At 38.2% G+C, this 24614-nt stretch overlaps 1 protein-coding gene across 2 annotated transcripts in view; it reads right to left on the bottom strand.

The window, feature by feature from the left end:
• LOC145683715 (uncharacterized) overlaps positions 1-24614 on the bottom strand; it is a 198235-nt gene that overhangs the window by 158091 nt on the left and 15530 nt on the right. The window contains exon 2 of one of the 2 annotated variants that reach the window (XM_081755176.1): positions 20986-21831. The exons of the other annotated variant lie outside the window; for it this stretch is intronic. The gene's annotated coding sequence lies outside the window, so the exon portion shown is untranslated. Of the gene's footprint in view, positions 1-20985; positions 21832-24614 lie in introns of those variants that run through there. 2 annotated transcript variants of the gene reach the window in all.

Here is a 24614-nt window from a genome sequence, read left to right on the forward strand (position 1 = left end):
TAACGCACAGGGAGAACGGTAATAACCAGCAGCGTAGAAACATAAACATGATTGAAGTGACAGAAAACAATCAATCAGCAGGGGGGAACTTCAAACGTAACACGAGACGTAACAGGGCACAGCAGGGGCCGTATACTAGAAATAGTAGGGGCAGGCTAGAACGATCTAATGAGAATAGAGAGCCTAGTAGTAATCCTCGTAATGAATCCCGACAGAATCGATTCAGGGGGAATGGAACTAGTTCGTACCGAGGTACAAGAGGTAGCAACAGAGGTAATAGAAATAGGCCTAACCACCAGATGAGAAACAGTAGAGACGAACAGATACAAGTTCTTGAAGTGTACGATACACGAGACGAGACTCGGGCAAGTACTTCGAGACAAGTACAGTCCGACAACAATGGGCGTGTCCTGAATGTTTCTCGTAACTGAGGACATTCGGCACACATTTGGAATCCCATTAACGTGGAATCTCAGGATAGCGATTACACACCAATGAGGTCGGATAATGTAACTGAATGTGTGCTGGAAATTTCGAGTAATGAAATAGATGAAAATGAGACATTGGTCAAGGAAGTAAATGAAAATGCTAGTGATAATTGTAATCAGTGCCAGGAAATTATTGAGAAAGATCATTTTCAGGAAAATTTAGTAAATTTTGATACAAATAGTGAGAAATTAGAATTAAAATTGAGAAATGGAAATGTAATACTGTTGAATCGAACAGAATATGATCAGGCAAATGCTATTTTTGATAATTTATTAGACACTAGTGATGACCTAGTTGTTAGAAATAATGTGATAACTTTACCTGAAATTGAAGTTATCGTATTCGCTCAGCCGGTACTTGGTTTGTTGGACTCAGGTTCGAGTATCAACGCGATCAGTAGTGAATTGTGGCAAACAGTACAGAATAGTAACCCCAGACCTGCGTTCCTTAGAACGAATAATATGAAAGTAACATCTGCATTCGGAAGTAGTGTGGCTAAGATTCTTGGTCAGATTTTATTACAAGTAACTATCAATGGAGAAGAGTTTGAAACTGTGTCATTAGTAGTGCAAGGGTTGAATAGAAAGTTGATTCTTGGTTCTCAGTTCTTTGCTGAGACTGACGCTGTGTTAGACTATGGGAGAGGGGTGTTCAGTTTGAAGAAGCCAGTAGAAGTAGATGTAAGTTTCAAAGACGTCGAAATATCAAATGAAGATCTAGTGCTGAGAAATATTGAGGAGATTTTTAGTTTTGATGATCTCGAAGGCGGAGATCCAAATAACGGTTATTCACTTGTAAGAGGTAGACAAGTTGGCAATCATGAGATGGGTACGGAGATAGGGAAGAATAGGCTAATTGAGAGCAACCCACCCGTAAAGTCGCAGGTTAGAGGATACCCGACGCCCACAGAATTGGCCAGAACCGTATTTTCACCAGAAGAGTGGAAAAATTTTCAAACGCGCGCGAGTGAGCGTGATATAAAAGAGCACGTAGATGGCTACACTGATCTCACTGATTCTCAGAGAGCAGAACTCACCTCCCTCCTCATAAGACATAAACAGCTGTTTGATGAGAGACCCGGTTGCATTAGAGGTTATGAACATGAGATACATCTAACCGACACAAGACCGATTCGTTCAAAAATGTTCCCGTTTGCACATTGTTATCAGAATCAGGTCAGGAATGAGATTAATCGTTTTCTAGCATGGGGAATAGTGAAAAAGGCTGCCACGCCTTATAGCAATTCACTAGTAGTAGTACCGAAGAAGAATGGGAAGTTACGCCTTTATATCGACGGGCGCCCTCTTTCGCGGGTCACTTTGGCAGAAACAGACCAACCAATCCCCGCCATTGATGTTTTACAAGAGTTGAGCGACAAAAATATTTTTTCTGTTTTCGATGCAGTCGATTTTTTCTTTCAAGTACGTGTAAAAGAGGAATTTCAGAAGTATCTAGGATTTGTGCACGAAGGCATTTCATATTGCTTCGTCAGACTACCATTTGGGACAAAGACGTCTCTGTCTTCCTGTATAAGGGCACTTGATTTAGTACTAGGAGATGATATAAAGAGCTTTTGTCAAACATACGTCGATGACCTAGCGGTGGGCTCATACAATTTTACACAGCATTTAGACCATCTAGACCAAGTTTTCACTAGGCTGGAAACTGGCGGAATAACGCTCAGATTAAAGAAATGTGTTTTTGCACGCACACATGTCAAACTTTTAGGTTTCGAGTTGTCTGCTGAAGGAATCAGAAAAGACAGGGAAAAGATGGAGAAAGTAGTAAATTTTAGACCTCCAAAGACGGTGAAGGAAGTTAGACAGTTGATAGGTTTCCTCCAACATTATCGTCCCTTCAGTAATCGTTATTCTGAGGTACTAATTCCACTTTTTGATCTTCTGAAGAAGAATACGAAATTTAAATGGGAGAAAGTGCATGATGATGCCTTGGTAAAAATAAAAGAGATTTTTCAAGAAGAAATCGTTTTAAAGAAACCACTTCCTGATAAAGACTTCATTTTAGAAGTGGATGCCAGTGATAGGAGTTGTAATAGTATCCTATATCAGCTAGACGACAATGGAGAAGATAGGATCATTGGGATGTCTTCAAAAGTATTCAATAGTGCGCAGAGGGCGTACTCGATTACTGAGAAGGAACTTTTGAGCTTAGTAGAGGGTGTCGCTAAATTCAAATATTATTTGATAGGAAGGAAATTTAGAGTTCGCAGCGATCACTTATCATTGAAGTTCATTTTACATTGTCGATTGACGAATCAACGTATCACACGTTGGGCCTTAGGGCTCGCGAATTTAGATTTTTCATTCGAATTTGTTCGATCAAGAGACAATAAAGCGGATTATCATTCACGCTACCCAGCGCAGTCTAGTAACGTGACAAATTTTGACAGTAAGCCTGTGTTACGCGAGACATTAATGTCATTGTTAGAGGAAGTTCCGTGTGAACTTCGGAAGTTAATTGCAGTGTTGCCAGAACTGCAATCGTCAGATGCCTTTTACGGTCCTCTGAAGAAGGCGACACAGAGTGCCGAAACGTCGAAGAAAATAAAAAGTCAGCATCACGAATATATATTGTTTAGTGGAAGATTATGTAAAAGAGATAAGAATGGTGTAAAGATTTGTATACCAGAAGTTTTGGTTCGACCACTTCTGCAGTACCACCACGATGAAAGTGGGCATCTATCCGCTTCGAAGCTGATACCACAGCTCGTCGAAACATACACTTGGCCAAAAATGAGAGAGCAGATAAGGAAATACTGCGGGTCATGTGTCATTTGTCAGAAGGCTACTGCCCCACACACCTACATGTGTGGGCCACTAAACTCTATTATTCCTGAGAAGCCTGGGGTGTTCATCGCCGCAGATTTCTGTGGACCACTAGTGCGAGGTATTGGTGGTGTCCAATACATCCTTGTATTTGTTGACATTTTCTCCAAATTAATTGGTCTTTTCGCATGTCGTCGCGCAACCACACACACAGCCTTACAGAAGTTGAAACAGTTTCTCAAACTGTGTCCGCGAGCTGAAATTCTATTGACGGACCACGGTTCTCAATTCTGTAGTAACCAGTGGAAGAGAGAGATTCAGGCCTTAGGACTGAAACATTACATGTCTACCGCCTATTACCCTCAAGCGGAACCTGCAGAGACAGTAGTGAAAAGTACAACCAGGATGTTGAGAAAGTATTGCCATAACAATAAACGTTATTGGCCAAGACATTTAAGTAAAGTAGAAAGATGCTTGAATAGTGCTAAACATCTTAGTACAGGGTTTTCAGCTTATGAGCTGCATCTGGGAGTTTCGTCCACTGCTGACGTTGCCAGAATATTTGAAATACCCGAAGTTGAACGGCCAGTAGATAAGGATTACTTCGTGGAAGTAGCACACAAGAACTTGAAGAAGAATGCAGCAGCCAGGAAGAAATACTTCGATGCTCATCATACTTTAGTACAATATGATGTAGGACAGCTAGTGCTAGCACGTGTATTTCCAAAATCTGATGCTTTGGCCGGAATTTCGAAGAAAATATTACTGATGTATTCTGGACCCTGGTTGATCCTCTCTAAAACTGACAAGAATGTGTATACTCTCGCTGACCCACAGACTAAAGTGGCAGTGATGAAAAGAAACGCTTACTTGCTTAAGCGGTATAGAGAAAGAGAACCTGAAAGTCAGAGAAAAATACCAGCAACTGAAGAAGAGATTGCTGAAACACCGAAGAAGAACTGAGCTCTTCGTGTTATATTCATGTAAATATTTTGTTTTACGTGTAACATTAATAGTTGAAACCTTTGTGTATGTATTATGCCATTAGATTATTATAGGAACCAGTTTTCTTTCATGTTTTTATTATGTATTAATCAGTATTGTTGTGTTAAAGTATTTTCTATTACGTCCGCACTTATTGTATATACTTGTGTGTAATGATGTATTTCGATAAGCTTTGATAGCTAAAGTATCTTTATTCTCAAAACATATCGAAAGGGGGGAATTTGTAAAGACCTAGTGCGTACGTTATTTAAATTTTGATATGCAAATGTCATATCAAAATTTTTGCATATCAAAATGGAAATTATATGTAAATATGTAACCACATATATTTTATATCAATTCATTTAAATATTTAATCATGCATAATTAGATGTTAAAAGCCAACAAGATGTATATGCTTCGTATTAAATTCACATCATTTTCATAGGAAGAGATGGAAGAACTTCGAGTACAAAGTTTTTTTTTTTCTGGAAGAGCATTTCAAAATTTTCAAACTGAAGTTCAGCAAACTCATAGCCTCCAGCGGAACACACACGAACAGCAACTAAGATGGTACAACTGTTTCCAGCTTACTATGAGTTTCCAGACTAGATTTTGGACTATTCAGAAATAATTGTATACAGGACTACAGCTATATGTCAAGGACTAGTAGATGAGAGATGGGTTGGCTACTCTCCAATATAGCGCCGTTCAGTCGTGTACATGGCTATTGTATACTAGTCACACAGCAGTGTTGTTTTTTGGGAACAATAAGGTGCGATAAACTCTCCTGATGACGTATTTTGTCACCTTACCCGCCCTGCCCGCTACGGCTCTAGGCCGGTAAAAACGAAGCTATCGCCAGCTTCAACGCGGAGTAATATGTTTTTAAAATTGTGATTTGGTTTTCGAAAATTTGAGTTTATTCAAATTTAAAAGGTTCTTGGATGCACCCGTTTATAAATTATGATTATTTAACACGGTATGTCACATGTCCGACAGTATCACGTACTCTTTCAGTACGTTTTAACAGTACTATTTACAGGCAGTTGTTTGAACTCGTTGAGCGGTGTTCGTCTGCAAAGATGGAAGGGGTTTTCTGCCCACCAATGTATCCGGAAGACATATATATTAATTAACCACCCCTAAGGTAATGACAGTCATGTATTATAATGTAGGTATATAGTAAATTGTATAATGTTATTAATCTAAGGTTTGATTTTGCAGCATATTTGTTCAATAAGCAGGGATGAGTGAAATTCAGTAAAAGTTTGTATTGAGATTACACCCCGCTGCAGACTGTGTTTGTGTATAGATGTCACTACCTGTCACGTGAGTTCTTGATGGAAGGGGGAACATGTATTTTTTCTAATATGTTTTGTTTTTCTAATTGTTTAAATAGTCTTCCGGTACATGACATGTGTTGTGTTATATATCAAAATATTCAGAGAAGATCAAGGAATCGTGTAAAGTATGTGAAACTCACCAGAGATTGTATATAAATGTAATATTAGGGCATAACAGTGGTGACCTATTTAGGAATTTCGGTTGTCACCAAAAGAGAGAGAGAACGTTGACCATAAAAAAACCGGTAGACTGAAGGTGAGTCTAGGTTTTTCAAGTTCCAGCGAGCCTAATGACTAGGATCGCAGCAGAGGTCATGACACACTTCGGTTACCGTCAGGAGACACTTCACGTCGCTGAGTGAGACTTTACTTCGTTTGAGTTCTTAGTGGATAGAACATTTCATTTAGTGACATTAGTTTATCATGTCTTTGCTAGTGTAATAGCAACTACTATGACATGTATCATATAGTGCTCAGATAGCAAAAAGGGGAAGTATCTTCTCTATATGACCCCATCGGGAGTGTTTTTTTTTTTAAGTAACTTGCTATAGTTACATATACGTATATATAGTTAGGGGTGTTTCGTTGTACACCAAGACCAACTATTATCAAAGAACATGTACGTATTATATAGAGATTAGTAACGAGTGTTGGTGGACTCACCGTGTGGCTCACATTTACAATGAGCACACTCCCAACCAGTTGGCTTTGTGTTTAATACACAAATATGTTAGAAGATATGTCATCAGCAGAACATTTATTTTTTTTTTTTAACCTGTGCATCGCAAATTAGTGCACCACAAACAATTCTTCTTTTAACTTGTGAAAGTTAAATAGTGGGACTTTTTGCACCACAGAGCACCAGATACAGTAAGGCGTGACGAGCCTATGTCACCTTTACTGTAATAGTGATGACAGTAACTCTCAACTTGTAACAGAGAGATATCAATGCAGAGATCGACGAAGACAACGTGATCTTCAAGACTGATCATCAAAAACCGTGATATGTGGGATAAAATTACGTCACGCATATACGGAAGAATGCGTGCAGAGTGGAGGATCCAGACAACAGTGAAGACTGGACTCATGCAGGACATATCTGTGAAAACTACAAATTAAATCACGCGTGGACTAGAACTATTGGTATAAGTAATACATATTGGCCACTAAAACGAGTATCATTTTTTTTTTCGTGTACAAGTGTTATTTGTGAAATCGAGTGTAAATAGTTCAAATTCAATTCCGCCAATGATCTATTAAATAGTTATGAAAATTTACTTATACGTCTGTTGCATACTACAATTCCCGTATGAATCCTGAAGGTTTACTTGCTGCCTGGTGAGTACAAAAATATCTAAAATGTTTTGTGACTTCTGTTCTTTTCAGGTGGACTTCGTTCGGCGACTTCATTTAGCTTACTGCTAATTGTACTCCTTGTTAATGTATTCTGTTGGTAATCATTAGACTCAAGCTCAATGTTACATGAGTCGCTACTATTTCTGTAGCCCATGAGTCGCTTCGAGAGCGTACAATCAGGGTAGGGAAACATGAACTATGAGACCTATGTAGATCTCAAAATCGGGATTTTCTGTTTAATTTTAAAAGTAGCATAGATCTACATAGGGGCAATTTTGATTATTCTATCAAAATTAAATTTTTGTTTTTTTTTTAAGAGTCTCAACATTTTTTTTTAACTCAGTCTCTACCGCAACCAAACAGTTCATAGTTCATGGAACCCACGAGGACAGACAGTCTTCTCAGGTGCGACGTAAGACTGCTGTCAAATGTAGAGAGAGAGACACACCTCACCATCACTGGTACGCCTTCCTCTTCTCTCTACAGAGCCTCACGCAAATTTACATGCTAGACACTTCATGTCGTATGCAGATGTCAGCACACCTGTGCTTGAGAGGTCATGTTACATTTGGCACCCAAGCCTGTGGCTCACCCCTCTATTTACAATTTTTGCCACCCAGCATTGGGGCTTTTACACGTGGACACTACCTAAGGAAAATCTTATATCAAACAAAACTAAATTTGTTAAATGTCATGACAGACATTGCATTCTATTTCAGAAACTTTCTGTCTTGTGTACGCGTAAGGTGCGATTCAAATTTATTGAAAAGTAGCAACGACTACAAAAGTATGACATTTGCATTGATAGGTATTTCTCGCACCTTGGGATAGTTTCGATCATTGATAATTTTCATAATGAGCAAAGATAAAGCAAACATTTTGAGCTTCCATTTACAGCTCCAAAACAGCCTCAACTTCCGAACTATGTGCACCTTTCGCCATAAGTATATATATATATATATATATATATATATATATATATATATATATATATATATATATATATATATATATATATATATACTTTTTTTCATATCTTGTTCTAAGAAATCAGCTATTACAATTTGTCAGTATAGTTCATTAACACCCTGTATATCAGGGATGGTCAATCCTTTTAATTTTGAACACTATTTTTCATTTCAGAAATTATTGGTGTTCTACTTATCTGTTCAGTATCCTGCTAGAGGGCCATGAATTTATAAAAATGATCGATTCAAATCAATAAGAGCGATCAAGTAAAGTGATCAATAAAAAGGATCAATAAAAGCGATCAATAAAAGTAATAAATAAGACTGATCAATAAAAGCGATCAATAGAAACAGAATGTCACAGGCTACCGCGGACTGCCTTTCACGACGCGTTGGTCACCCCTACTATGTTTAAATTTCGTTGTCTGCCACCCTGACGCCTGTATTGCAGCCATATATTCAATGACCGTATCTTCAAGTAATTTAATTGCTAAATACAGTAAAAAAGATGGAAAAGAAGACAGAAGCAATGTGAATCAAGATATTGCGAAGTTGTTCTGAGAATAGATGCAAAGACCATATGACAGATAATACCTCTTTAAAAAAAAATGTAAGTGACTCAACATTGCTTGTTCGCCAACTCATACACGTGAAAACCATTTGGGAACTTTTTTTGTTCAATTTTCTCTCTCTGCTTTCCTGTTGTACAGTTGTTACCTTCATGTCTCATCACTATGAGAAATGAGACCGTTTGAAATTGGTTAGTTTCTACACGTAAAATTAGAGGTCAACGTTTGGCCATTTGAAATTGAAATTTTTAAAGTTGTACTAGTACTCCTAAAATGTGTTTGTCGTCTGTGGAGAGGACATTTTCTAGCGACCCTGTTGTTATTCATGGGTAATATCACAAAAAATGATTTGATATTAGAGGGACACGTGGTCTCAGGTCCGATTTAATAGGGAGAGCATTAAAAAATAGTTAAACGTGTTACAGTGGTTTGAATTCCACCTTCACTGTAGATACACGTCTCATATAGCCTCGGTGCTATTATCGAGTTACTGAAAGGTGGCCTCTGACAGATAGCTGCACATGTTGTAAACAAAACGAGAGGAAGGATTGTTCGCCAATCACAGCAATATTCTTTCACGCTGTTGCTAGGCAACGAAGGTCATTGACTGCGCGGTTGCCGGTAGTTGAGACAACTTGCTAAATGTCTTAAGTTTGTCGCCTCTGGCAACAGCGCCTCCAATACTCCACGTGCTCTACCCAACTGTCAGAAGCCAACTTTCCTTGCGCACACAGTACACAAGAACGCTAAACTTTTTCTTAGAATAAATAAACAAACAAAAACTATTACACAGGCAACCGATGGTGATTTCAGGGTGTATTCCGGGGAGATATTTCCCCTCAAGGCACAATTCCAGACATCCTCACTGGCGATTCTCAGTATTTTAGTCTTTACTCCCAGTGTATTGAAATTCCCCCAAGAGAAACCTGCAATCGTCACTGATTGCAACATTGTGAGGTTTACGATTCGAGAAACGCTTAAATAATTGATATTTCTGGCTTCCGAGGCAAAAGCGCACCACCATCTCTTAACTCCTTATGTACTTCACACTTGCCTCCTGATGCCTAGAGAATGCTTATGGAATTCTATGCCTCCACTAGTAATTAAGTTTGGAACTCTTTGGCTACCCGTGAGAAATGATACCTGACCTCCTCTGCAAACACAGCCAATCAAATATACATGCACGATATATTCCCAGTATGTAATACACATGCGCGTGTACTTATAGTACTATATTGTTCTGTCTGTGTTGGCATATGACTAGGACAATTAGACAGTAACAAAATCAGACGTTTACCATTTGCAAACTATATAACGCAACATGGATAGATATATGCTAGAAATCACCTGCAAAGATACGAAAAGAAAAGAATCGGTGGATCTGAAACATAGGAAGAATAATCACGTGGATTAGAAAGAGGTGAATAAAGACAGATATTATTATTATTATTAAAATAACGACATAGGAGCAGTGACGACGGAGGCTTTAATAGGGTGAAGCAGGCGGAAGGGCAGAGACATTTGAGACGCTTTTTTTTTTTTTTTTTTTTTTTGTCACAAGATCCAATATATTTCAATCAAAAATTTTGTTGTAGGCCTTATATCTGGAGAACTACATACAGTGCTGCCAAACCCAAACTATTACTTAACTCAGTATGATATGCTTCTTCCGTAGAAGATACGAAAATTCGATTTAGGGGCTGTTCAAAAATTTTGTGACCCCTGATTCAAAAACTAATTATTGGCCAAGATCGTAATCTTTTTTATGCATTTTTTAAAATCATTCCTAAAGTTCTTGTAAAGCGATGAACTGGACGTTTTACAATAAGAAATTAAAATGGGTGGTCAAAAACACCAAGAGGCAAGAAGGAACCTAAGACCACGTTTCCATTTTACATGAATCTTATAGTTGTCATAAAAAAAAAAAAAAAAACTTGCTTCCCGATCTTTCTATCTACTGTTTAGATTTTACAACTTCTTGTAAACAAGAAAGGTATCACCACCCTTGCAGCACTGCACTTTAATGGACAAACAGTGAACCTCATTAAAAACGTGTATTTTGGCGCACTACTCCTCCCTGTTCAAAAGAATCCGTTGTTTTCGAAGCGGCGAAACTGGTTTTTCCTTTATGTCAGCGGAAGGGCGATAGCAGGTAGCAAGCAAGACGTCCAAGAAAGTTGGACACTGTTCGACTCTTTGCAAGATGGAAAAAATGTTTTATGACCCTTACAAGACTATGTGTACACGGTGAAATATGGTGGGGTTTCAAAAAAAGAAAATTATAACAGCTACAAGTTATTGTAACGTGACAATGTGGCTTTAGGAAACGTCCTTATACAAGATGGTGTGACGAGATCAAGAAGCCCTTTGAAGTAACATGGAAAAGAATTGCCAAAGGCAGACGGTTAGGGAGAAGGGTTACAAAGACCTTCTTAATACATATGTGTTTGTTTGAAACTTAACTAACAACGAAGTTCTTGTTAACATATTAGATAGCGAGCAATGATTTCCCTAGCTGTAAGCAGAAGCCTACATACCGTCCAAAACAGACAATGGGAGAAAATCAGGGGCGTCATTTCAGACTTCGCTTGAAGGGGGCAAGAGCACCACCAACATAAGACTTTCACGTTTTGTACTAGTATATTAGTAGACAATCTATTAAAGTATATGTATTCTTTAAATTTCGCAGATATCAGGCGGGAAACTTCCAAAACTTTTAGAACAAAGAAACGGGATTTTTTGAAAGCTAAAATTAAGGAACTTGAAGATAATAGTAAAAATAAAAATATTCGGGACATGTATAAGGGGATCAGCGAATTTAAGAAAGGCTATCAACCTCGTGCTTATATACTAAAGAAATCTGACGGAACAGTTCTCACTGATACGGATAGCCTCTTAAATAGATGGAAAGTTTTCTTTGACGATTTGCTGAACACGCAGCCAAAAACTAATGTGCGTGGAGAAAAGGAGATACACACCGCAGAACCGTATATTCCAGAACCCAATCGAATAGAAGTGGAAGCCGCTATAAAGAAATTAAAGAAACACAAATCTCCGGGTGTAGATGAAATTCCGGCTGAGTTAATTTTAGCTGGAGGCGAAAAATTGTGGAACAAGATACACAAACTCATTCTCCTTATCTGGAACAAGGAAGAATTGCCACAAGAGTGGAAAGAGTCAATCATTGTTCCAATTCACAAGAAAGGCGACAAAACTGACTGTAATAATTATCGAGGCATTTCTCTTCTGTCAACATCCTATAAAATCCTTTCAAATATTCTGTTAGCAAGATTGACCCCATACGCAGATGAAATTATTGGAGATTATCAGTGCGGATTTAGACGAAATCGATCAACTATCGACCAAATATTTACCATTCGCCAAATACTCGAAAAGAAGTGGGAGTACAATACCCCGGTACATCAACTATTTATTGATTTTAGAAAGGCTTACGACTCGGTTAGGAGAGAAACATTATACAACGTTCTTACAGAGCTTGGAATACCGAGAAAGCTAATTAGATTAATTAAGATATGTTTAAGTGAATCCCAAAGTAAAGTCCGGGTAGGAAAATTTTTGTCCACGAGCTTCCACGTCGAAAATGGCCTGAAACAAGGAGATGCGTTGTCGCCATTATTATTTAACTTTGTGCTGGAATACGCCATAAGGAAAATCAAAGATAGCAACCAGGGCCTAGAGTTGAACGGAATTCACCAGGTTATGGCATATGCTGATGATGTAAATTTAATAGGGGATGATAGGAGAACAGTAGAAATAAATGCAGAGATATTATTAAACGTTTGCAGGGACATGGGTTTAGAAGTAAATGCAGAGAAAACTAAATACATGGAAGTGCGTCGGGACCGTAATACGGCAAATTATGGATGCGTTAAAATATTAAATAATACTTTTGATAAAGTGGATACTTTCAAATATTTAGGATCAATATTAACAGACGAAAATCATATTCACGAAGAAATTAAATGTCGACTAAAAGCAGGGAATTCGTGTTACTATTCGGTTCAAAATCTCCTGTCGTCGCGAATTCTGTCGAGGAATTTGAAGCTTAAAATATATAAAACGATAATCATGCCTGTTGTTCTGTATGGTTGCGAAACATGGTCGCTTACTCTGAGGGAAGAACATAGACTGAAAGTATTTGAGAACAGGATCCTGAGAAGAATATTCGGACCCAAGAGGAACGAGAATGGGGAATGGCGGAAGCTTCATAACGAGGAACTACATAGTTTATACGGTTTACCCAACATTGTTAGGGTCGTCAAGTCTAGGAGGCTTAGGTGGGCAGGTCATGTAGCTAGAATGGAAGAAAGTAGAAACGCTTTCAAAGTCTTGACTGGTAGACCCATAGGAAAACGACCATTAGGAAGACCTAGGCGCAGATGGGAGGATAATATTAAGATGGATCTCGCAGAGATAGGAATACAAAGTAGAAACTGGATCCAATTAGCTAAGGGTAGAAGTCAGTGGAGAGCTTTTGTGAACGCGGCACTGAACCTCCGGGTTCCATAGGCCATAGAGTTAGTTAGTTAGTTAGTTAGTATTCTTTAAACTCTTGGGGGGAGCAATTGCCCCCTCCTGCCTTCCCTAAATGACGCCCCTGGAGAAAATATCCAAAACATCGGTACGAAATCCGAAAAGAAAGATACGAATAGTGCAATTTAGTTTTAAAAAGTTCAATCATTTTATTTGCACCACTTAGCACGCAATCACATCATCCCCCGAGGGAAGCAATTAATCAATTTATAGTCTCCCTGCAGGAAGTTATGAACGGATAGACAGACAGGTGATGAACAACATTCGACACAAAACCAGTTAGTTCGTCAAGCTCTTCCCAGATGGCATTCGAAAAAAAATATTGAAACTCCCCTACCGTATCCAGCAAGAATAATTCGTATTTTGCACAAGAACATTGATTTTGTAAATCGACGCATTCTGCTCTAGATCAGGGTCTTTCAACCTGGCGGTCGCGAAGATAAGCGGAAGAGAGAAATATAATTAGAATCTAATACCGGTAAATATTTTAAAATATTATTTTGAATTTTGTTCTGACAGGCATATTTATATTTTTATACATACTGATAAGAACAACAAAAAATTAGATCTACTAAACATTTTCCACAGGTGCAGAGTTGTTTAAAAATCAATTTAAATGAAAGAAATATGATATGAAACAAATGAGAACTGCATATTGAAATTCCAGAAAAATACAAATGAAACATAACTTGCATATTGAAATACAATTAAAATTGAAAGCTAATGAGATACCAGAGCAGGGTGTGATTTCACAAGTGTGGCAATGTCCGGTTCAATCTTCGTGACTCAAATTATCAAGTCATTTAAAATACTCAATAACTTTTCTTAAACAACTGTCCACATTTTAACCAAAATTAGAAATCAATTTATTTTTTATCATATGTTCCAAAAATGTGGAAGTTATGAAGTTTTAAATTTTTCAAACGGCCGCCATTTTGAAACAATATAACTGAACGGATTCGGTATTTGTAATATGAATGAAGTGACCAAATTTGGTTTTAGTCCATTCACTTTTAGGGGGAGTTACTGTATCCACTATACCTAGATATACAAGAAATTGATTCAACTATTATAAAAAATAGATGGATATCGTGAGATCTCCGCAATAGGTGTATTACCTAGAATCCCACACACACTTATTACAAACTAGAAATTATAAGGGGATCGCTGGCAAGAGGGTGCGATAAAATGGGGGTCGTAATAGGAATTAGGTTGAGAACCACTGGTCTAGATAGAACTGTCTTTAATGTTTGTATAAAATATTGTTCTTTCTATTTAATTTGATCTTACCGTGAGATTGGTAAATACACGCTTCATCCTCATTTTGATTTAGTATTTAAATTTATACGAAAGCATTCGTCCTTCCCTTTAATACTTCCGAATTATATTCTCCGGAAGTTGGGTAAGTTGTGCAGTACAACCCCAATGATTCGTCTGTCTGACGATAAGTATAATAGGAAAAAATATCAGATATATATACTGACCAAAATTGATTGTGATTCTTTAAGTATCCTCACCAAAATTGATTATGATTCATTAAATATCCTGGTTAAATTGATTTGATTCATTAAGTAGTGAGTATAAGTTTTTATTTTTATTTTTTGGAAATTATTTTTGTATTAGGAGAAAATAATTGGTGCTTAGGCAAAAAAAAAGACAAAAAAATTGAAAAAAAGATGAACACATTTTTGGAATGTTTAATCTATCGCAGGTAACCGCTTGCTATTTTTACGGTTTCTGCTCTATAGTGGTCCAACATTAATACCGGAAATGGTTGATTTCTACTATTTTCACTGGATAGAGAATTTCCATTCCCAACTTTTGACCTTCTAAATTCTGGCTACAATTGATTGTGATTCATTAGGTATCCTGGTCAAAATTGATTGTGGTTCATTAAGTATCCTCACCAAAATTGATTGTGGTTCATTACGTATCCTGGCCAAAATTGATTGTGATTCATTAGGTATCCTGGCCAAAATTGATTGTGGTTCATTAAGTATCCTCACCAAAATTGATTGTGGTTCATTACGTATCCTGGCGAAAATTGATTGTGATTCATTAAGTATCCTCACCAAAATTGATTGTGGTTCATTACGTATCCTGGCCAAAATTGATTGTGATTCATTAGGTATCCTGGCCAAAATTGATTGTGGTTCATTAAGTATCCTCACCAAAATTGATTGTGGTTCATTACGTATCCTGGCGAAAATTGATTGTGATTCATTAAGTAGCTCTTGAAGTTTTGTGCCTTCAGGATAAACACGGACAGAGTAAATATAAATTTATAGAGGGTTGAAAGATAAAGAAAAGTCTTGAAAAACATAGAACTGCAAAAATGAATTGGTTGTTAGAAGTGTCCTCCCATTTTTTTGAGATTTATAATCTAAAAAGTAACAGCTCGTAACAGACTTGAGCCTATTCCGAAGCCATCTGTTAGCAGCTGGCGGAACTATGTCCAGCTTAACGAGTAAAGCGCGCCATAGACGCACGCACTTGCATTACCAACATGTATGAAAGGTTTCTTTCATCATGCATCTTGAAAGAATTTTTTGCCCACACACGTACCAACGTGCTGTCCAACATACTGAAAGTAGTTTGAGAAATGTGGAGGACGAGGAAACGCGTGCTTTTTCTTTCTGCAACTGCACGACCTTGGCATGCGACGGAGGAGAGACTCACGTGATTTCTTCCGCTGTCGTGATTGGCGGACCTAAATATAAAACAGCCACCTTGCATGAACGAGCCCATACACGGTAAACATGCATGCAGAACGGCAAAAACATCAAACATGTTTTCAGAAGATTTTGAAAACTTTCAACATGAATGAACGAGGCCATACACGATCAACTTGCCTGTGGTTTTATCATTTTTCATACAAGTCGGGCTGTTTCTTCAGGCATGTGTTTATGTGTATGGGCCGCTTAACACAGGACACTTTGTCTCTAACATGTGTATTACGAGGATTTACTGGCGGTCACGTCTTTATTCTCATGACTCTCTAGTTTGTCTCACGTCGCTGGATGCACGACAAAAAATGGATGCACCAGTCAGGCATCGAACCAGAGGCCACGCGTATGTGAGTCCAACCTTCTAAACCAGTAGATTGCGGAGATTCAGAGATTTATAACCCGCAACCGCAAATTATGCCATTGTGTCCGATGAAGGGAATAATGTGCTGCCGATAGTATAATACATATCTATATATATAAAAGAGAACGTACAAAATTTTGTCCGCTCATCACGCTAATACGGCTGAACCAATTTCTTTCATTTTTGGGGGGTTATTAGGATTTGGACCCTAGATGGTTTTTATCATATCACTTTAATTTTTAATTACCAGTGTCTTGAGATAATTGACCATTCAAGTGTCCATAACGTACAAATCCTTTGTTATTAGTTCATCATAGGTAAAAATAAACGTATTTATATGCAACCCGCATGACCGTGTCACTCGGCGGGTTAACATAAATGACAGGCGATATACAGCGGAAAATAGCTTGAATCTTCTGTTTAAAATTTTTTAATTGATTTGCTTATTTTTACAGACACTTTTACAATATGCCAGCACCGGGATGACCGCAGCGAAGCGGGGCGGGTTAACATAAATGACAGGCGATATAATGTTAAGATTTACTGCAATCTTCTATGGTTTTTATCATATCACTTGAAAGCGAAAAAGTAAAAATTATCTAAGTAACAAAGTTTATTGCGTTCCGGGGTGACCGCAGCGAAGCGGGGTGAACGCTGCTAGTTATTAATATAAGGGTTTACTATGGTCAGATTTGTTCTTATTTAAGTTAGAGCTATACACAGGCCGGTAGCCAGCCCAAAAATGTAGGGGAGGCGGTAGAAGTTAGGGGGCTGATCCAACCATATTATAGTTCACTTGAAAGTCTTTCGTGAAAATTTTAGGGGGCAGTAAAAATTTAGGGGTGCCGGCCCCGTAGACCCCCGTGGATACGGTCCTGCCTATACATAGGCCTAAAGCTAGAACGTGCAGTATTCAGAAATGTATAAAATCAAACAAATAACGGACATCTTTGGAAAAATTACAAGATTTGGCGAAAATTCCCCTGTGTGGCTAGTAACTAAAATTATCAGTGTGTCGATTTTAGAGGGAATAAACCTACAACCTTTTGTTGAGATTATTATGATGATGATTAGTGATCCCTGTATCTAAGGAGCACTAGAACACTTAGGTAGAAAAGTAAGATAAGCCGAGTACAGATGTTTATCAAAATAATAGAAATGCCTGTAGTTTGCAACACGTAATACGTGTGAGATGGTAACACTCGGTTTGGTGTCCGGTGCCTGATCGTGCAGTAAGTAAGGCCAAGTAGAGTGAAGGCATTGTTGAAGTGGGTAGACGTCGGAGGTGGAAAATATCTTAGTTTTAATTGTGTGAGTGTCAATTGTTACTGCCAATAATTACGTAGACACTTTAACTAACCATGTGATCCTATGGCCATTAGGGTGCATCGAATTTCCACTTTTTTCGAAATCAGCTTACCCTTAGTGATATTTTTTTGCAAAATGGCCTCCATATAACGTATAAAAAATTGCAAGTCGATTGGTCAATATCTTTAGGTGCCACCAACGGCCAAAAGTTTTAAAATTTTGTTAAAAAATAAATATTATTTTTAAAAATGTAAAATATCTAGTTTTATGAAATATGGTTATCCTATGTGGTTTTGTTTCTGTAAAAGGTCAATATTTTACGTGAAAAAAATTTCAGCTTGATGAGTTAAGTCATTCAGGTGCCACCTGTGGCTTAAAATATGGACAAATGTGTCCCTACTTTTTCATTTTTTAAAATTAAGTAGCATTGTTTGTGATTCATCTGGATCGTTAATTAGATAAGAAAGATTTTGTTTTACATCTGCAGCTATTTGCTTATTTCCAAATGTTAATGATTGAAATGACCCAGAACTCACCATGAGGAGGTGGCTGTAGTTCGAGTTCCGCCCACCCGTATATACTAATGTTGCATATGGTAGTGCAAGTCATATTGTTACTCTTTTACCTCAAACTGTTTCTCTTTTCTTTTTTGTATTACATTCTGGTATGTTTTTTCTTGATTGTAGTGTTGATAGGACAAATCTATGTCGTGCTTCTTGCCCACATACCGTTGATGCCGCTTCTGTCCCCAACTTCACCATTCTTTCCACCGCGCGAGTGTGACAAGGTAAGGATGTAATAGATTCATTAGCCATTGGAGCCGTCCTTACATTTTCTCTTAGCTTCTGCAGGCTCAAGTGTTTCGTGAGTGGTGACTCTGTCAGCGTCATGCTGACCAATTAATCATATCACCAATTAATCATCATACACACGAATGAACTCCCATTTCGACATTTGATTGAATTTATAGACGGCAAGTCTACTTTACCAAATACATTTAAAGGACCAATAGGATCAGCACTTCCAATCTGTGAAGAGTTGTCACTCCAGATTTTTCAGCCCGTTCCAGTAGACTGGGATCTCAACTTCACTGAAGATTCATTAAACACGGATCAAAAATAAGTGCTGAATATCTGCCAAGCGGTTTCTTCAGGAGAATGGCCCATTGAGTTAGCTCACATGAACCCTGGTAAAATCCATCAAGCCAGATGGGTAATTACAGCAAATAGAGTCTTACGTTTGTGCGTAGGAACAAAAGAACCCACGAATGAACTTAAAACCATCGTCCAGTACATCATGATGGTCTACGCGCCACTCCGGTTTGCTGTGATCCGTAATACATCGTGTGCAGAAGAAGCTCGTCATTTGTGGCAACTCATCACGACTTCTCGCCACATGGAAGCGAAATACAGGAAAATAATTGATCCAATGTCCGTAGAAATGCGTGGTACGGTCATCCTGAAAACCTACTTCTATCAATGTTGACTGACCAAGATGCTAACGTACGAGAGCTCGGCTGGAGGCGAGTCCTAAAAGCAAGACAAACGACCCAATCTGGTGATCGCGTACCGGTACGAGAATTCGTCATCCCTGAAATCAACTTAGAAGCGACAAACTATGTTGATATGATTAATTGGTCAACATGACGCTGATAGAGCCACCACTGACAAAACACTTGAGCCTGCAGAAGCTAAGAGAAAATGTAAAGACGGCTCCAATGGCTAATGAATCTATTACATCCTTACCTTGTCACACTCGCGCGGTGGAAAGAATGGTGAAGTTGGGGACAGAAGCGACATCAACGGTATGTGGGCAAGAAGCACGACATAGATTTGTCCTATCAACACTACAAACAAGAAAAAACATACCAGAATGTAATACAAAAAAGAAAAGAAAAACAGTTTGAGGTAAAAGAGTAACAATATGACTTGCACTACCATATGCAACATTAGTATATATGGGTGGGCGGAACTCGAACTACAGCCACCTCCTCATGGTGAGTTCTGGGTCATTTCAATCATTAACGTTTGGAAATAAGCAAATAGCTGCAGATGTAAAACAAAATCTTTCTTATCTAATTAACAATCCAGATGAATCACAAACAATGCTACTTAATTTTAAAAAATGAAAAAATAGGGACACATTTGTCCATATTTTAAGCCACAGGTGGACCTGAATGACTTGACTCATCAAGCTGAATTTTTTTTTTTTCACGTAAAATATTGACCTTTTACAGAAACAAAACCAGATAGGATAACCATATTTCATAAAACTAGATATTTTACATTTTTAAAAATAACATTTATTTTTTTAACAAAATTTCAAAACTTTTGGCCGTTGGTGGCACCTAAAGATATTGACCAATCGACTTGCAATTTTTTATACGTTATATGGAGGCCATTTTGCAAAAAAATATCACTAAGGGTAAGCTGATTTCAAAAAAAGTGGAAATTCGATGCACCCTAATGGCCATATGTGATGTTATCGACCAACGACATAATTTTCGAACATAGTAATGCGACAATCTATTATTCTACCTGCTGGAGCTATTGAGGCATGGTTTCATTAAATTTCACCATATCTGTTGGCCAGTTCAATTCACAGACCTCAACATTATAGAACCTTGTGCTCAGTTCTGAAGCTCAGAATCCAGAGCAGACATTCTCCTCGATCCTCACTGACAGAACTGAGTGCTACACTCCATGGGGAATGCCGAGTCGCGGTGACTCAGTGGTAGAGCGTTCACCTCTAATGCATGGGGTCCTTGGTTCCATTCCGCCTCGTGCCAAGTGAGCTTTGTTGGACAAACACTGCATGCGTGTTTTTTCGGAGTTCTCCCGTCACCTCCCTCTTTCTTCATTCCACCATTTTCATTCATTTCTCATCATCACCGTCTTCTTTAGCCTAGCCGCCACGATCGTGGGACGTTAAACTTAAAGATTTCATTTCATTTCAATTTCCATAACGAATGGCACAATATTCTCTGCATATCATTGTACGACGAACCAAAGCTGTTCTGAAGACCAGCTTACCAAGTAAGTTGCATTTTCTTCAGATGTTTACATATTATTTTTATAACCATCTGTATACGGAAAATATAGTAACGAAATTAATTATTGGGATATGGGGTTCTTATAACATTAACATACAAAAGTGACATACAGTGTAAAGCAAGAATCTGAATCGGAAATATGGACAGACATGTCGAATTGCCTTGATTGATCTATGGGATCAGAGCTTTCTCCTTTTTCCCTGTAAATGACACTTGCATCATTCAAGAGTTCTTTCTTCTTTTCTTTTCTTCTATTTCTTCTTTCTTGCTTTACAGTTTCCATTCACGAAAATTTTCCAGTCCTGTAGGAGAATGGGAAGAGAAAAAGTTTTACCACTTTGCCACTCACTGGCTACAGGTTATATGAGAGGGGAAAAAAAAGGAGAGGGCGAATAGGCGTTGCCAAATTTACGAATGACATAATTAGCTTTCGGGAGATTGAAATCTACGGATTATATAGACTTTAAAAAATCCTTTCTTTTCTTTTGCTACAATTTTGAAACAGTATCCACCATATTGACTGCAAATATTTCGAGTTGGCAGTGAGTAGAATACACAAAGATATGAAGCTTGTGCCCTCGGCCCCTATATAACTCAGTCATCGGTGTTGAGTGTGTGTATATGTACGAGGGCGTATCCAAAAGTTTTAATTATCACCATGAAAGAGAAAACATACAATACTCACTGTAATTGGTCAAAGTTAGTTCTTCTCTATTTTCCCCAGTGTTCCTTCACTTTTTTCAAACCCTCTTTGTAGAAGTCCTCTGATTTGCTCGAAAGCCACTGTTCCACTTCGAAAATGACACTCTCTCTGTTATCAAATCTCCGGCCACGAAGTGATTTCTTCATCTCGGGAAAAAGGAAGAACGCACTTGGCGCAAGATCAGGCGAATAAGATAGATGCGGCAAAAGGGTCGTGGCAAAGTTGTGGCGAGTTCGCTTCTGAAGAGGTGTCAACAAGCGAGGAACCCATCGTGCAGACACCTTATTCATGTGCAGTTCCTCATGAATAATCCTCCACGCACTTCCGTAACTTAGCCCAGTCTCCGCCATTACTATTTCCATTGTCTACCTTCTGTCTTCAAGGATAACGAACTCCACTTTCTTCACCATGGTAAGATCATTCTTGATTGAGGGTCTCCCTGCTCGTGGCGAGGGACATGTAACCACTTCCACCTCACAAAAGTGTCATATGATGGGCTTTCATCCCCATAGACAACTTTCATTTCGTCATGGATTTGGAGTGCGTTGTTCTCCTTCAAATGGAGAAACTTTATGACACTTCGGACTTCAATTTTGTTCATTATTACAGATGATGTCTTCTGCAGGCTGTGGAAAGAAAAATACTTGAGACATATATGTAATATTTGCACAAGTATGCATAGAAAATGACATTGATTATGCACAAAAAGTTTCATGTAAATATCTGTATAACTTCTTTATAATAATTAAAACTTGGATACTCCTCGTATTTCGGGCGTAAGGTATTGATGGGTTTTCTTGGTTCCTAAACAAAGGATACAAAACCTGGTAGCCACCTATTTTGATTAAGATCTTTTTACGTCCTCCCTTCCACCTCAGTTTTACCACCAAAATATCGAAATGGTATTTTAAATGTAGATCCTCACGTACTATAAACTTTTTTTTTTTAAATATTGTTTGAGCTTATCCTTGTTAGCAGCAACGCTGTATGAAACTGAACTTAGAAATTTAACTAACTACCCAGCGGGCTTTTCGCACTCGATTCGGACTTGGTCGGCATGATTCTGTTCCGAATAGAAAAAAAAAAAAACTATTCGAGTTCGGGTACCAAACTTTAGAGCAACAAGTTATGAACTAAGAATAAAAATCTCCTGGCCGACCTCGGCCCGTAGCAACGCCCGAAAATGTAGCGCGTGTGAGAGCGTTCATTCAGCAATCTTCAAAGTGTTCAGCAATTAAACACATCGGCCAGGTAATGTTTTCCCTACATAACCTATAGTGCAAAAACTATAAATTGAAAAAGTGATTCTACCTAGGTACGATCATAATAAAGAGCATTTATCAATATTTAAAGATAAAAAATGAAATGAAATCTTTGAGTTTTACGTCCCACAGTTATGCCGGTTAGGCTAAAGGAGACGGTAATGATGAGTAATGAGTGAAATGGTGGAATGAAGAAAGTGGGAGGAAACGGGAGAACCCGAGAAAACCCACGCACACGGTGTTTGTCCACCACAAAGTTCACTTGGCGGGGGCTGGGATCGAACCCGGGACCCCAAGCACCGAGCATAACACAATGTACTTCCGGTTAGAAATATGATTTAAACGAGATGAGAAACCTTATTTTTTGTCTTCTGGACAACGCTATTTGCGAGTTTGAATATTTCTGTTTGCCCGATAAAGATTCTGAGAAAAAAAGGACGAATGGCTGCGGGATTCGAACGCTGTCCTCCAGAGAAACCAAACTATTCACCTACTTATGCTCTTCTACTAAGAGATTTGGCAACATTGTAAATATGGTAGGGCTATTGTGTATATTTCTACGGAAAGTTCGTGAGAGTGTGGGGAGAGGTAAGGACGGTAACATATGGTTCACGGTTGCTTCTCACACACGCATGCTCTGCGCACCCTGGTGTCTGAAACTGGATAAGCCTCCGAGGCTAGAGGGGGCCAGAGGGATGACAGAGGTATATTTACAAGGACACACTCACCCCTCCTCCTTGTTTGTAGGGTGTAAGGTTACAGACGGCACCGATAAGTGAACCCACTCGGAATGGCTTGAGGAATATTTTGCATGGGTTTTGCTCCGTTTTTATCTTTTTTACTGCCTGAAAATTATAATTTTTTAAACCTCACACGTGAACTTTTTCCTCTGCAATTTTTTTTTATTTTATTCGTTTTTTTTTTAAAATCCTCTCTGAGAATAGCTTGTTGTCAATCCTGAGGCACTACTGCACAATGCTAGTAAATTGGGAATGTATTGTAAATAATTATTAATAATAATAATAATAATAATAATAATAATAATAATAATAATAATAATAATAATAATAATAATAATAATAATAATAATTGCAGAAATATATAGTAAGATGGATCTCGCAGAGATAGGAATACAAAGTAGAAACTGGATCCAATTAGCTAAGGATAGAAGTCAGTGGAGAGCTTTTGTGAAAGCGGCACTGAACCTCCGGGTTCCGTAGGCCATAGAGTTAGTTAGTTAGTTAATAATAATAATAATAATAATAATTTAAGTAGCATGCGCTTAGAATTAGGAGTGCTAGTTGTAGAGTCCGAACTCATCGGCCTATGGTACGCTGCTGAGTAAAATTTATCCTTAATTAAAAAACTAATTAAATACTTAGGGGACACGGTAATATAATGGTTAGACCGTGGGACTCATGTCCGCGCGGTGCCGAGTTCGATTCCCGGCCAGTGTTCCCCAATTTTCAGCGTCGTGAGGCAAACTGGGGAACGCCTGTTAGAGACAGGGCGACTGCGCTGACCACATGCTCGTCATTTGGTTGGACTTAGTTCAGCCGGTCGCTAACAGATGGCACTGAAGAGGCTCAGGCCCATAAGTGCTGTCATGTCAGCGGTTAGTTAATTATAAATATTTGTGGGAGCAGGAAGATTCGGTACAGGGAAACTTATTGTAAGAAAATTTGGTGTACGGAAAATTTAGTGTACTGAAAACTCGGTGTGGGAATGCTAGGTATTAAAAAAAAAGGATTCGTTTAGTAGACCGTAGGATCCATTAGATACTTTGAAGATAAATAGAACGTACTTCTACTGCCTGCTATAAGGAATTGAAAGAAATGTGATCGTGAAATAATTAGAATTCAAGATTTCGACAGATTTTAACATTTCATGATCCTTACATAACGAAAAATTAGTTTTTCGATGTCCGTTCGTGTGATTTAGCGAAGCAACCATCGCGACCAACTGACATTTAGTTCGAAACTTGAGTTTTTGCTGCTGTTTATGCTGTTTTAGAAGGTGTCTTGTAGAATTTTCTACTTCCAAAAAGAAATGTATAGGTTATTGGAGAAGTAAAGTTGAAAATTGCAAATTTTTCGAAAACGGTTACATGCATGTCGTTTGCATAACAGTACGTAGAAATACAAATG

Source organism: Thermobia domestica, chromosome 1 (genome assembly GCF_964235325.1).
Source record: "Thermobia domestica chromosome 1, izTheDome1.hap1.1, whole genome shotgun sequence".
NCBI lineage: Eukaryota > Metazoa > Arthropoda > Insecta > Zygentoma > Lepismatidae > Thermobia > Thermobia domestica.